Here is a 12,092-nt window from a genome sequence, read left to right as displayed (position 1 = left end):
AAAGAGTGACTAAACAACTAAACAACAACAAATCCCGCCCATCTAGACCAAAGGTCTACTCTATATCTGGCATAATGTCTTGTTCCAGCAAGATCTGTCCAAGGTGGGCAGTTAAGATCACTGATTCCAAGAGAGGCCCAGAAAGAGAAGGCCAGACTCTGGGCCTTCTCAGCAGTTGCCTCCACCTTTGGAATAAGCTCTCACCTGAAATACACCTGGCCCCTTCACTGGAAATTTTTAAGAGATCTTTGAAAACATGGCTGTTTAGACAGGCTTTCCTGGATAGTATATCAACAGAGCACAGCGGTGCTTTCAGTGCTTAAGTTAATCGTTCTGCCACCTGCTCTTTTTAAATTGTTTTCATATTTTCATCTTGTCTTTTTTTTCTAGTGTAAAGATTATTAATATGTTTAATTTGATTTCTTACATTGTTAGTATGTTTGCAAATTTTACTTAAAGTGTTATGTGTTATTTTATTGCATTATGAACTATCCAGATTGGCCTTGGGAACTAGATAGGTAGTATAGAAATTGAATAAATAAATAAATAACTCTCCTTTTTTTGTTCCCTTCTTCAGGTAAAAATCTGCAAGCATCAGAATTTCTCTCTCTTTCTCTTTCTCGCATGCATACTGCTAATAACATGTTTCTTTGAAAAATGCATAGAGACACTCTAAAGTCAATGGGAAAAAAACCCATAAAATATGTGTATGGTAAGAAAAATGAGAGCACACATTTCCGCAAAGGAAGAAAGAGCTACATCTTCCAACCTGACATGAAACAAGGCTAAGAAGAAAATACAGATGGAATTTGGAGAAATAACTGAGTATGTGCAGTACTCAATTATAGCAGTTTGATACCAACTTCAGTACCACAGCTACATTCTAAGAACCCTGAGATATAGAATCTTATGAGGTGCTCAAAATCCTCTTATGGAATGATCAAGTGCCCTTCCCTGCACTGGAGCAGATTCTACATGCCCATTCATACCATAGCTCCCAGGATTCTAAAGCATGGACTTGCGGGAGCTGAAAATGGTGTCTAAGCTGCAACTTTAGGCCTACTGAAGAATTTTACAAATGGTTAATTTGAAAGCCTGAGAAAGGTGAGAGTTCTAGCCCCATCCCCCCTGGCTCTCACTGTTTCCATGAAAAGAGGACTATGTGAAGAAAGTTTCTTCTACATGTGGAGATTATTCTGAACCATCTGAATCTTCCATCCCATTGACATGGAGGTGTTGAATGTTGGCAGATCATTGATCCTGCACACTATATTTTCCCCCACAGAGGCAGTGAAAGGCAGGGCTGGGACTACGTAGAAGTCTCTCCCTGCTCACACTTTCAACCTGGCCTCCTCCTTAATGCCCGAATCCAGCTCAAAGCATAATACGTAACCATTTTGTGATGCTGATTACATATCCATTGAGTTATGAAGATCTGGTTCTCACCTGCATACATGCCACTTGATGACACATGCACCAGAAGGATGGTGGGAGCGTTGTGATGGGTTTCACCGAATCAGAATTTAGATGAGGAACTGTAGCTGATATAAGGGATATGTTAAAACTTTTATTCTTGGCATGCTAGATTTTTATGTGCAGAGAGCCTTCCCATTGTGATGCATTCAAAGATGTAGTTTTAGAAAAGGTGGTCTGTGCAAGCATAGCAGGCAAAATCCAAAGAAGTGAAACAAAACAAGACAAAAACATATGTCACATTAAAGACTTAAATACTATATTTTAATGTGAGCTTTCGTGGACAAATCCACTTTATCAGACATTAGCGAAAAAACGGAAATACTGGATGGAATACTTTTACTTTTATATATACCTCTTCCCCCCCACCTTGAGTTATTGGGTTTTTAATAGTCTTCACCCCACCCCACCCCTTTCTCACCACTCCTCTTTGCTCATGCCTGGTATTTGTTTTCTGTCTCCTGTAGGAACATTTGCTATAAAACCACATGTAGGCCATAAATTACTACATGTAGGATGTAACCACATATCCAAGACTCCTAGAGCCAATGAATACTTAGAATGCTTTACTTGTGAAATTAGTATTTCATTCAGTATTTCACACACAAACCCATGAATCTGACAAAGTAAACTTAACTGGGAAAGCTCACATTGAAATATAATAGTCTTTAAGGTAGCACTTGTTTTGACTTCTATTCTTTTGTTTTGTTTCTTTGGATTTTGCCTGATATATTGAAAAATCTGTTGGCACAGACCCTGAAACAACTGTTGAAGAGGTTTTCATTAACCTCTGTGAGAAATGTTTATTTTTCTCACTTTTTCCTTGAGGTTTATTGTTGTTAAGAGCTGTCAGATTGCATCTGTTTCATGGCAACCCAACTGGGATTTGGAGGTATGTGAGACCTTCAAGCAGCGGGTTACTATTCACTCCTTCAGTGGGTGTCCATAACCAAGTCGGAATTTGAACCCAGCTATTTTGAGTTCTAGTCCTACACCCTATTCCTAAACTACACTGGCTATCTCTTTGAGGTTTATCCCTCTATTAAATGGCCAGTGGAATTAAAGTCTCTAGAGGCCTGCAATCTGAGTGTCTTGGTTGATAGGTCATACATGTCTCGTGTCACAGACTGTCCTTCTTCATATAGAGATGATAACCAGCATGGGGTCTAGAACTCTCTCCCTGTTCACATTTTCAGATTAGCCATTTCCTAAATATCAGGGTAGAGCACGTACAGTATAGATATATCTAAGGATAATTTCATACCCTTAATGGGGCTGACACTAATTTGAGCATCACAACAGTTTTATCATTCACTTTCATTACAGTCATACTATCACATAGATAAGGTATGTGGTGGCGCTGTGGGCTAAACCGCAGAAGCCTGTGCTGCAGGGTCGGAAGACCAGCAGTCATAAGATTGAATCCATGCGACGGAGGGAGCTCCCGTCGCTTTGTCCCAGCTCCTCGCCAACCTAGCAGTTCAAAAGCAAGCAAATGCGAGTAGATAAATAGGTACCACCTCGGTGGAAAGGTAAAATGGCATTCCCTACTCACACTGGCCACGTGGCAATGGAAACTGTCTCCGGACAAGCGCTGGCTCTACGGCTTGAAAACAGGATGAGCACCACCCCCTAGAGTCGAACACAACTGGACTAAAAATGTCAAGGGGAACCTTTACCTTATTGCATAGATTGTTTTACTATAGTATAATGGATGCAACTGACAGGTTAGAGGCACCTTTGACAACCACTGACTTTGGAGCCAGATTCTGTAGACAACTGATTCTCAATGATAAAAATATGTCTCTCCTTACTATAACATCAAGTTCGGTCAACATTCCATTTAATACAGGGTGGTGCATTCAGACTGTAATTTTTTCTCCCAGCTCCTTTCTCTCTGCTCAAAGGCTCATCAAGGTAGGAACGAATGCAATTTTGAAAATCACTACACTGTAACCAAATTGGCAAAATGTCCAACTTACATCCACATTGTACATATGTAAAAATAATGTGGAGGATGGGCTGCGGGCTTCTCGCATGAATATGTCATTAAGAATGAGGTGAAAGCTCAATGCCTCCTGCAGTTCTTTCTCCCCTATTGTTGATTTTGCTGTACGTTTCATATGCTGTAGGCTTCTCTAATAAGGGAATGTTTTATTTTCAGGGCCTGTCATTGTGATTAGGAAGATGGCACAAAACGATTTAGATTTGCGGTTCCGTCACTTCTGATCTGCCTAGGTGATGTTCTGCGCCAGACTTAATATTGATATTTACCAAAGGTCCTGAAAGAGTCATTAATTTCTCTCTTTTCCATCCTATTTACATATTTCATAGCATACGGGAAAGATACACAGTATGAATCCTCTAATAAATTGCTTTGTTATCAATTGTTAATCGGCAAAGAAAGTCATTAGTAAGGTTTCAAACTGTGTTTGGACTTAAATGCAGGATGAAAGTGGTATAATAGCAAATTCAAGGTAATTAGCACAGACTACAATGGCACAATTAAAGCGATAGCCTTATAAAACTTTAAAGTCTTAACTTTTCTGAGTATGACAAGAAAACTAGTGGATGTTGATTAGTTAGAAGCACTGGTCATTAAAAACCAAGTTATTTATTTCCTGTTCACATGTTTTAGAGTGAAGACGGGGTGGGGTGGGGGGAGAAGGACCTCACCAGCATCTTTTGTTTTTGAGCTCCTTGCATTAGTAGTCTCTCTGTGCAGAGCTCATATGTGGTACAGAACTTGGATAAACAAAGAACCTGTAATTGGGGAAAAGAGAAGCTTTAAACTAACACATTATGTAGCCGTAAGTTCTAAGTCAGGAGAGGGCAACTTTTTTTGCCCCAGAAGGCTATATGCATCAAAAAGTGCTGGACCAGAAGCTACACTGATGAACACATATAAATGCACAAACAGACAAAGCAAACACACACCCAGACTTCTTTCTCAGCCACTCTCTCTTTCTCACATATTGACCAGAATTCAAATGGAATAACAGCTACTATTTCATGGATTATCCATTGTACCAAGAAAAAGCATGTGCTTGTATGATTTTCATTATCTTCCACAGGACATTTGCAGCAGTAGCGCTCTCTCTCTCTCTCTCTCTCTCTCTCTCTCTCTCTCTCTGTGTGTGTGTGTGTGTGTGTTATCAGTGCTGGAAAGAAATCTCACTAGACATCTCATTTTAAATAACAAAGTTAGCATATGCTAGAGAAATGGACTGAGGTTATAAAGATGGTAGGAGTCCAAATTAGACATGGGGATGAATAAAAGAAGAATTGCAATATTCATTAAAAAAATCACTGATTCATTAAATATTTATCCCTTCGTATTTGTGAGTTCCAGAGAGCCCAACGAATATGAAGGGATGAATATTTGTCCATTTTTATTCATCCCCCATACAAAGAGAGGGTAGGCTAGCCTTCTCTCTCTTCCTATGACCTTCCCATTTTGCCTATGGGCCCGCTGATGAGCTGATCGGTAGGCTGATAGGCAGCCACCCACACAAACACCCACTCACCCACATAGCCTATCCCCCCGTCCCTTCCCCTCCCAACCTTAGCTGTTGCCACCATCCACCACTGCCTGGCACTGCTGTTGCCCATTGCTGCCCGCTGCACCGCCATCCATCACTGCCTGTAGCAAGATGGCAGCTGTGGCTTCCTTTAGGGCAGGGAAACTGCAGCTGCCATCTTTGCAAAGGACAGCCTGGATTCCCTTAGCCTGCCTCTGGCTGTCGAAAAACAACAACCCAGACAAAGCGACAAATCAATTCATGCTTCATCAGTTCATGGGGAAGAGCTTTATGCTTAGTGCTTCATCAACTTTGATGGATCACAAAGCAGGACGATTCGTCCCCCATCTCTAGTCCTAATTCTAATTTACCAAGGGAGCAGGGTAGGGAACTACAGCTACTCTTTACTACTGGGAATGGCGCTAAGATGTTGTGTGATCAAAAGAAGGTTGGCAGTAGAGGTGTGCATGCTTCCTAGTGGGAGTTGTTGTCCAAAGTAGAAACACATACACCTCTGGTTGAGAGAGCATTGTAAGGAGGAGGAGATTGTGACATCAGCAATGCAAAGAGTATCAGTTAACACAAATGCTGTAAGGGGCAAATTGAGGCCCATCCCCATTACTCCTCTCCATGTAAACAAATAATGCTTCATTATAGGCAGAATTGCAACCACCAGCAACAAGGTTGCACAAGCTGCTTCAAAGGGATGCATGTGAGCTGCAGGCAGAAAGGCTGGCCATGTATGCTTCAAAAGCACACAGCATAGGCTGGATTCCACATAATGTATATGTCGTTGCCAGATCCTATGTACGAAGCATTTTACATTCTGGAAATGCATGGACACTGCATTCCTGAAATGTACAAACATGTAAAATTCCGTTAACCAATACTCTAGTTAATCATGCTTTGGAAGGAAATACATTTGATCTGCAGGAAATCTGAGTGACTCATAGAGCATTACCCTCCTCCCTCTTTCTCTCCCTTTCTTGTAAAACAGATCAAAACAGAAATAAATAATGTTTTGGAACTTTTGTTTGGTAAGATCTGTGCTATAAAACGAGCAAAGGCATTGTAAGCTGAACAGACAATGAGCAGATATCTTTTCTGTGCAGCACCCCTTATGAAGACTCTTAATGTTCCTGCAATAAAGTAAAAGAAGTAAGGTGGGAAGGGGTGTACTTAAATGCAAAAGGACTGAGTTTACAGCACCTTGCTGGAAATTGATGCAAACTTTATGGCAATGGCAATGATTCTTTACTCCGTATAATAGTCATATAAATCCTCTACACTGTCTTTGATGTGATGGTCTGTGTCTAACTTAAACTCATTGTTCTGCAAGCAAACAAGCTGATAGACCAAATAGACTATACATTGCATTCAGTCCACTGTTGTTTTTGAGTATCATCTGTCTATATCAGTGGTTTCCAACCTTAGGTCCTCAGATGTTCTTGGGCTATAACTTCCAGAAGCCTTCACCACTAGCTGTGTTGGTCAGGATCTCTGGAAGCTGTGGTCCAAGAACATCTGGGGACTCAAGGTTCAGAACCTCTGGTTTATATCCTTTTCACACAACATGGAAGCCTGGGTACTCCTATGCAGAGCCTTCTAACCAATATTCTAAATGTGCTATGGAGAGAGGATAGAGGTGAACGCAGGAGTAATAAATCAACAAGATGCTGTGCCTCAAATTGAAAAGTAACTCTGCTATGCTTTATTATCCTTTTTCAAACTCGTCGTTAATTAACAAGACAGATCAATAATTTGCTTCTGATTATTCTACAACTTAGTGAAGGAAACTGTGGTCCTGCAGATGTTGTTGGACTGCAACTCCCATCAGCCCTGGCCAGTATAACTGGGGTAGACGAATCAAGGGAATTACAGTTGTACAATCCTTGTATGTGTCTGGTATCTCATATTTCCTGGGTACTGCCCTAGTTCTATAATATCCTGGACAACCCGTATTATCATAGGTGGTGTCTGTTTAATGTTTGCCTCTCGTTTTCCTGTTTCAGCTCCTGAAAAATTAATCACAGCAACAAGGCATAAAGCTAGATGAAGCATTCCATTGACCTTCAGCACCTCTATTCCACTTGGAGCCAAAGGAGTAGGGGCAATGGGGAAATTTCCCTGCCATTAGGCAGGAATAAAACTTGCAGCAAAGGAAGTTTCTCCTCTTACCCCCTCAAGTAAATAACTTGAACCCGGAGATGGGCCAATCTGTCAGTTTCACTTTATCCTACATTATTTTCTTTGTGAATTTCTTTAAATTATGATAAAAACTACTACTACGTCGTCGTCGTCGTAGTAGTTAGACATGGGGATGAATCACCATTTTGGCAATTCATTGTGCTTCGTGATCCGTCAAAGTTGATAAATCATGAAGCATGAAGCTCCCCCCCATGAAGTGACGAATACAAATTTATTTGTTGATTCTTGAGGGGGGGGTAGACAACCACAGGCTGTCTTAAAAATTTGCCTTCCCCAACCCGCAGCCTGCCACCACCACCACCGTTGCCTCCCTATCCATAGAATAGGGAAGCTGCAGCCTCCATCTTTGCAAAGAGCAGCCTGGATCCCCTGAAGGCAAGCTAAGGGAATCCAGGCTGCCCTTTGCAAAGATGGCAGCTGCAGCTTCCCTAACCTAAATGAAGCTGCAGCTGCCATCTTTGCAAACGGCAGCCATGTCTAGTAGTAGTAGTAGTAGTAGTAGTAGTAGTAGTAGTCGTAGTCGTAGTAGTAGTAGTAGTAGTACCACCACCACCACCACCACCACCACCACCACCACCACCACCACCACCACTACTACTACGACTACTACGACTACTACGACTACGACTACGACTACTACTACTACTACTACTACTACTACTACTACTACTAATAATAATAATAATAATAATAATAATAATAATAATAATAATAATAATAATAATAATAATAATAATAATAATAATAATAATAATAATAATGTGCCATCAATTTTATTCAGATTTATGGTGACCCCTTCCAGAGTTTTCTAGTTATAGATTACTTAGTATTGGTTTACCATTCCCTTCTTCTGGGAGTATGCTGTCTGTCCTTGACTGTATAAGCTGCCTCTTTCCCCCAGAAGCGCCTTTGGCTCTGCAGCCAGATATCTAACTGTGTGCTGCCATCCTTGACCAGGGCGGGGGCAGCATGGAGGCCCTTCTCCATCATGGCTTCCTCTTCAGGGAGGACTTGTCCTGCTGACTGCTCACTGGAATTTGGGTCTCCCAAGACTCTTCTCCAGTGCCTCTGTTAGGTTGGGTTGGGGGCCACATGCCCCGCCAGTTTGGCATGGTTTCCACAGGATCAGTGAGGGAGGCAGAGTCAATGGCAGAAAATTGGTGTGCCACAGCCACACCCGGATCCTTTGGCCACCTCAACTTGGAGCCAGACCACTGTGCAGAAATTCTGGACGGTTAACTGGTTTTCCTCCCCCAGGGCACAACATACTGAGGCCAGTTCTTCCTTTGGCCCTCCTTGCTCCTCCCTCTTAGATGCTGTAAAAGAAGACTAGTCTTTCCTCCTCCGCCTCTCTTGTGTTGCACTCCTGCCAGCTGGGCTTGGCCCTCACCCAGTGTGGCTCATCTACCATCCTTCCCACCTGGAGTCTCCATTTCCCTCTCTGCACTCCATCAGGCATGCCAGGGGGTGCAGGGTGAGGGCAGATGGCCTACTAGGGATATCTGGACTATCCCCCTTCACACTAACTAATTCAATTATCCAGCCAGTCCTGATGAAAAAAAAAAGACACTCACAGTAAACTTTTCTTGGAATGAATGAACAAAGTGAGGTACTGAGGGTAAACATTCTCACTTTGCATGGATCACCTAAGGAAGCAACTTACATATTCTCTCTTAGCCTGCTGGAACCAGCCCCTGAAATCTCAAATCAACTCTTATATATGCATTAATTTTGATATCTTTTGGACCTGATTTAGATCAACCCAGTCCACTTCAGATTTGATCTGAATTTGTTCTGTTCATCCCAATACAGTTCACAATTCAATCAAATTTGTTGCACATTCCCAGTTTCAAGAGCAAGGATTGTTATTTCTGTGTCTGGGCTTATGCTGTAGACATTGGACAAGAGATAACTTCACTGTGTCAGGCTGGCAGTACTGTATGCCAACCCTCATTCCATTTCTTTACATACCGAACAGTGGGCATGAAACACAGCCGCAATTGGGTACATTCTAAACATGCAGCAGATGCCTTTTGAAAAACAGGCTTCCTCGTGTCACAAGCTGTTACGGATGCCAGCAGCATTCCTCATTAGAATCTGGAGGCCATATAAGCTGCACAGGTAGATCCTTCCACCTGGAAGTGCTTTTTAAAGTGTCAATGGCTGCAAAGCATTGACTGCAGCTGCATGTTCGTACTTTGGCAGTGTGACTGCATAAATCCTTTCAGAAGCCGCTATGTGTTCCTCCAAGGGCATGTTGCTAAGATTTCTTTATTGAAGTCACACAAGTTTTCCTCTTTTTCCCCCTTTTTCTTCCTGTTTTGTGGACTGAGCATATTCTTTTTAACATTTCCTGAAGATTCTCACCTGCAGGCTTTTGCTGAACTCATTAAAAAGATTCAGACATCTTGCATTTTTGATTTAGCACTGTTTCACCAGTGGGCATTGTGGGTTAGGAATGGTGACATACAAAATGAAGAGAGAGTGAAAAACAGAGGGGGGAGGAAAAGGCAACACCTTTCCCACAAGCTTAAAACCCCACATTTGTCAGTTTACAGTAATAACCTTCAAACTTTTCATTCCTCAGACCTGAATTGTTTGAGTTGCCATTCCACTGATGCTCACAAGAGGAACATATTAATGGAGCTCTGTCTGTGCTCTAACAAGTAGGGCAAGGAAAACCTAACACCTCTGAAAAAAGTATTGAATGCTTAAGGAATTCATTTTAAGTGATTAGTCATCAATCACAGCTTTGTCTCATCACCTATTAATTAATCACCTGGCAATACAACTTCCGTTTTTTTCTTGACCTAAATAGATGATGTGTATTATTGAGGGATTTATCCCAGGATGAATATTTGAACAGATGAATAAACAAAGGAATGAATGAACAAATATGGGTGCATATATATTTTTTCAATCCCTTTGGCATGCTGTGTCAGAGGGACAGGACCATCTGTAGTGCTGTTTCTGCCCATCTCAGGAGAACAACATGAGAAGTCCTGGAACATGTAGAGTCCTTATATTTGGACACCTCTCCTGGGCTACGTATTCCAAGAAAACATTCCAGAATGCAGTGGCCAGACTTCTTACTGGGGTGAAGAAACATCATCATATTACTCCCACTCTGGCCGCATTGCATTGGCTGCCCATTTGATTCCACGTTGATTTCAAAGTTCTAATGATCACATAGGTAAAGGTAAAGGTAAAGGTTCCCCTTGACAATTTTTGTCCAGTCGTGTTTGACTCTAGGGGGTGGCGCTCATCCCGCTCTTCAAGCCATAGACCCAGCGTTTGTCCGAAGACAATCTTTCCGTGGTCACATGGCCAGTGTGATTTAGACACGGAACGCTGTTTACCTTCCCACCGAGATGGTACCTATTTATCTACTCGCATTTGCATGCTTTCGAACCGCTAGGTTGGCGGGAGCTGGGACAGGCGACGGGTGCTCATTCCGTCGTGTGGATTCGATCTTACAACTGCCCTAAATGGTTTAGGACCTCAATACTTGGCGGAACACCTCCTCCCACCTTGTATCACCTGATCTAGCCAGGAGGGGTGACTGAGGAGCCTAATGCTGAGGCAGGCCCGAAAAGAAAAAAACAAGACTCCGGGCCTTCTCAGCAGTGGCCCCCAGGCTCTGGAACATGCTTTCCCCCCCAAGATTCATCTGGCCTCCTCGCTGGGCATTTTCAAAAAACAACTCAAGACCTGGTTATATAGGCAGGCCTTCCCTCCGGACACTATGTAATTCTCTTTCTTCATCTATTCTGCTTTTGTGTTAATGTTGGAATCTGTTATTTCATATTACTTGTTTTTATTACGTGTTTTGTGAGCCACCCAGAGTAGACTATGTCTAAATGGGTGGCATATAAGTTCAATAAATAAATAAAATAAGGTTATGGAAAGGGTCTACGTATAGGTTCTTCCCTCAGTTAGACTGAGTTTTTTGTCTTAACCTGCTGGAGAAAGACTAGATAATAATTCCATTTCTATTTTTTTTTAAAAAGCAACAGCAAAATACCCATTTTACATTTCAGATTCATGTACCTGAACTGATCAGAAATATTACATTTATATTTTATTCTGCTTCCCCTTCACTTGCTCCATTTCTCATTTCTTTTCAATAATAAATCATTTAATTTGTTCAGGTGTCCTCAGATGTTGTGAGAGATACACATGACTACAGTACATGATGCTTCATCATTGTTTCTTAACTGTTTGCAGGTCCTTTCAACAGCAAAAGTTCACAAAACCTGTTTCTAGGCTTCATCTGAATCTTTCAGTTCCAGATGAGATACATTCTTCCACATAGTGGAAACCAATTTTCTGTGACCTTGTACCTTGCTACCACTGGCCAGGATCCAGTTTGGCTCATGCACAAATGGAAGGTGCTTCATGAGTAGTTTGTGATGGAACTTATCCCTCCGCCTCATACAGCCTCCAAAGGAAAGTGTCCTTTTGCAGTTGGCTTAGGGAAATCAAGAGGAGAGTCAGTAGATGCTTCTCTGTGATTTTGGTGTCTCTAGACATCTGGGGGGAACTTTCCTGGAGGTCCCTCTTTGTGGATGTATAACTCAGATATCTGAAACCCAACCTTCACCAAACTTGGGGGGGGGGATTGTAGAGAAGAGTCAGAGGAAGTTTTTCTGCAATTCTGGTTCTCTAGGATCAGCTGTTGTTGCCCACTCTGCTTAAGACCTCCAACAACTCATGAATCATTTCAGCAAGGCCTGCCAAGACTTTGGACTAACAATCAGCCTGAAGAAAACACAACACATGGGCCAGGGCATGGACTCACCTCCCTCTATTATCATCTCCATACAAGAATCGGAGGTTGTTCATGACTTTGTGTACTTTGGCTCATCGATCTCTGACACTCTCTCCCTA

Source organism: Pogona vitticeps, chromosome 11 (genome assembly GCF_051106095.1).
Source record: "Pogona vitticeps strain Pit_001003342236 chromosome 11, PviZW2.1, whole genome shotgun sequence".
Taxonomy (NCBI): Eukaryota; Metazoa; Chordata; class Lepidosauria; order Squamata; family Agamidae; genus Pogona; species Pogona vitticeps.
The sequence above is the reverse complement of the archived record's forward strand: the minus strand, read 5'-3'. Positions refer to the sequence as shown.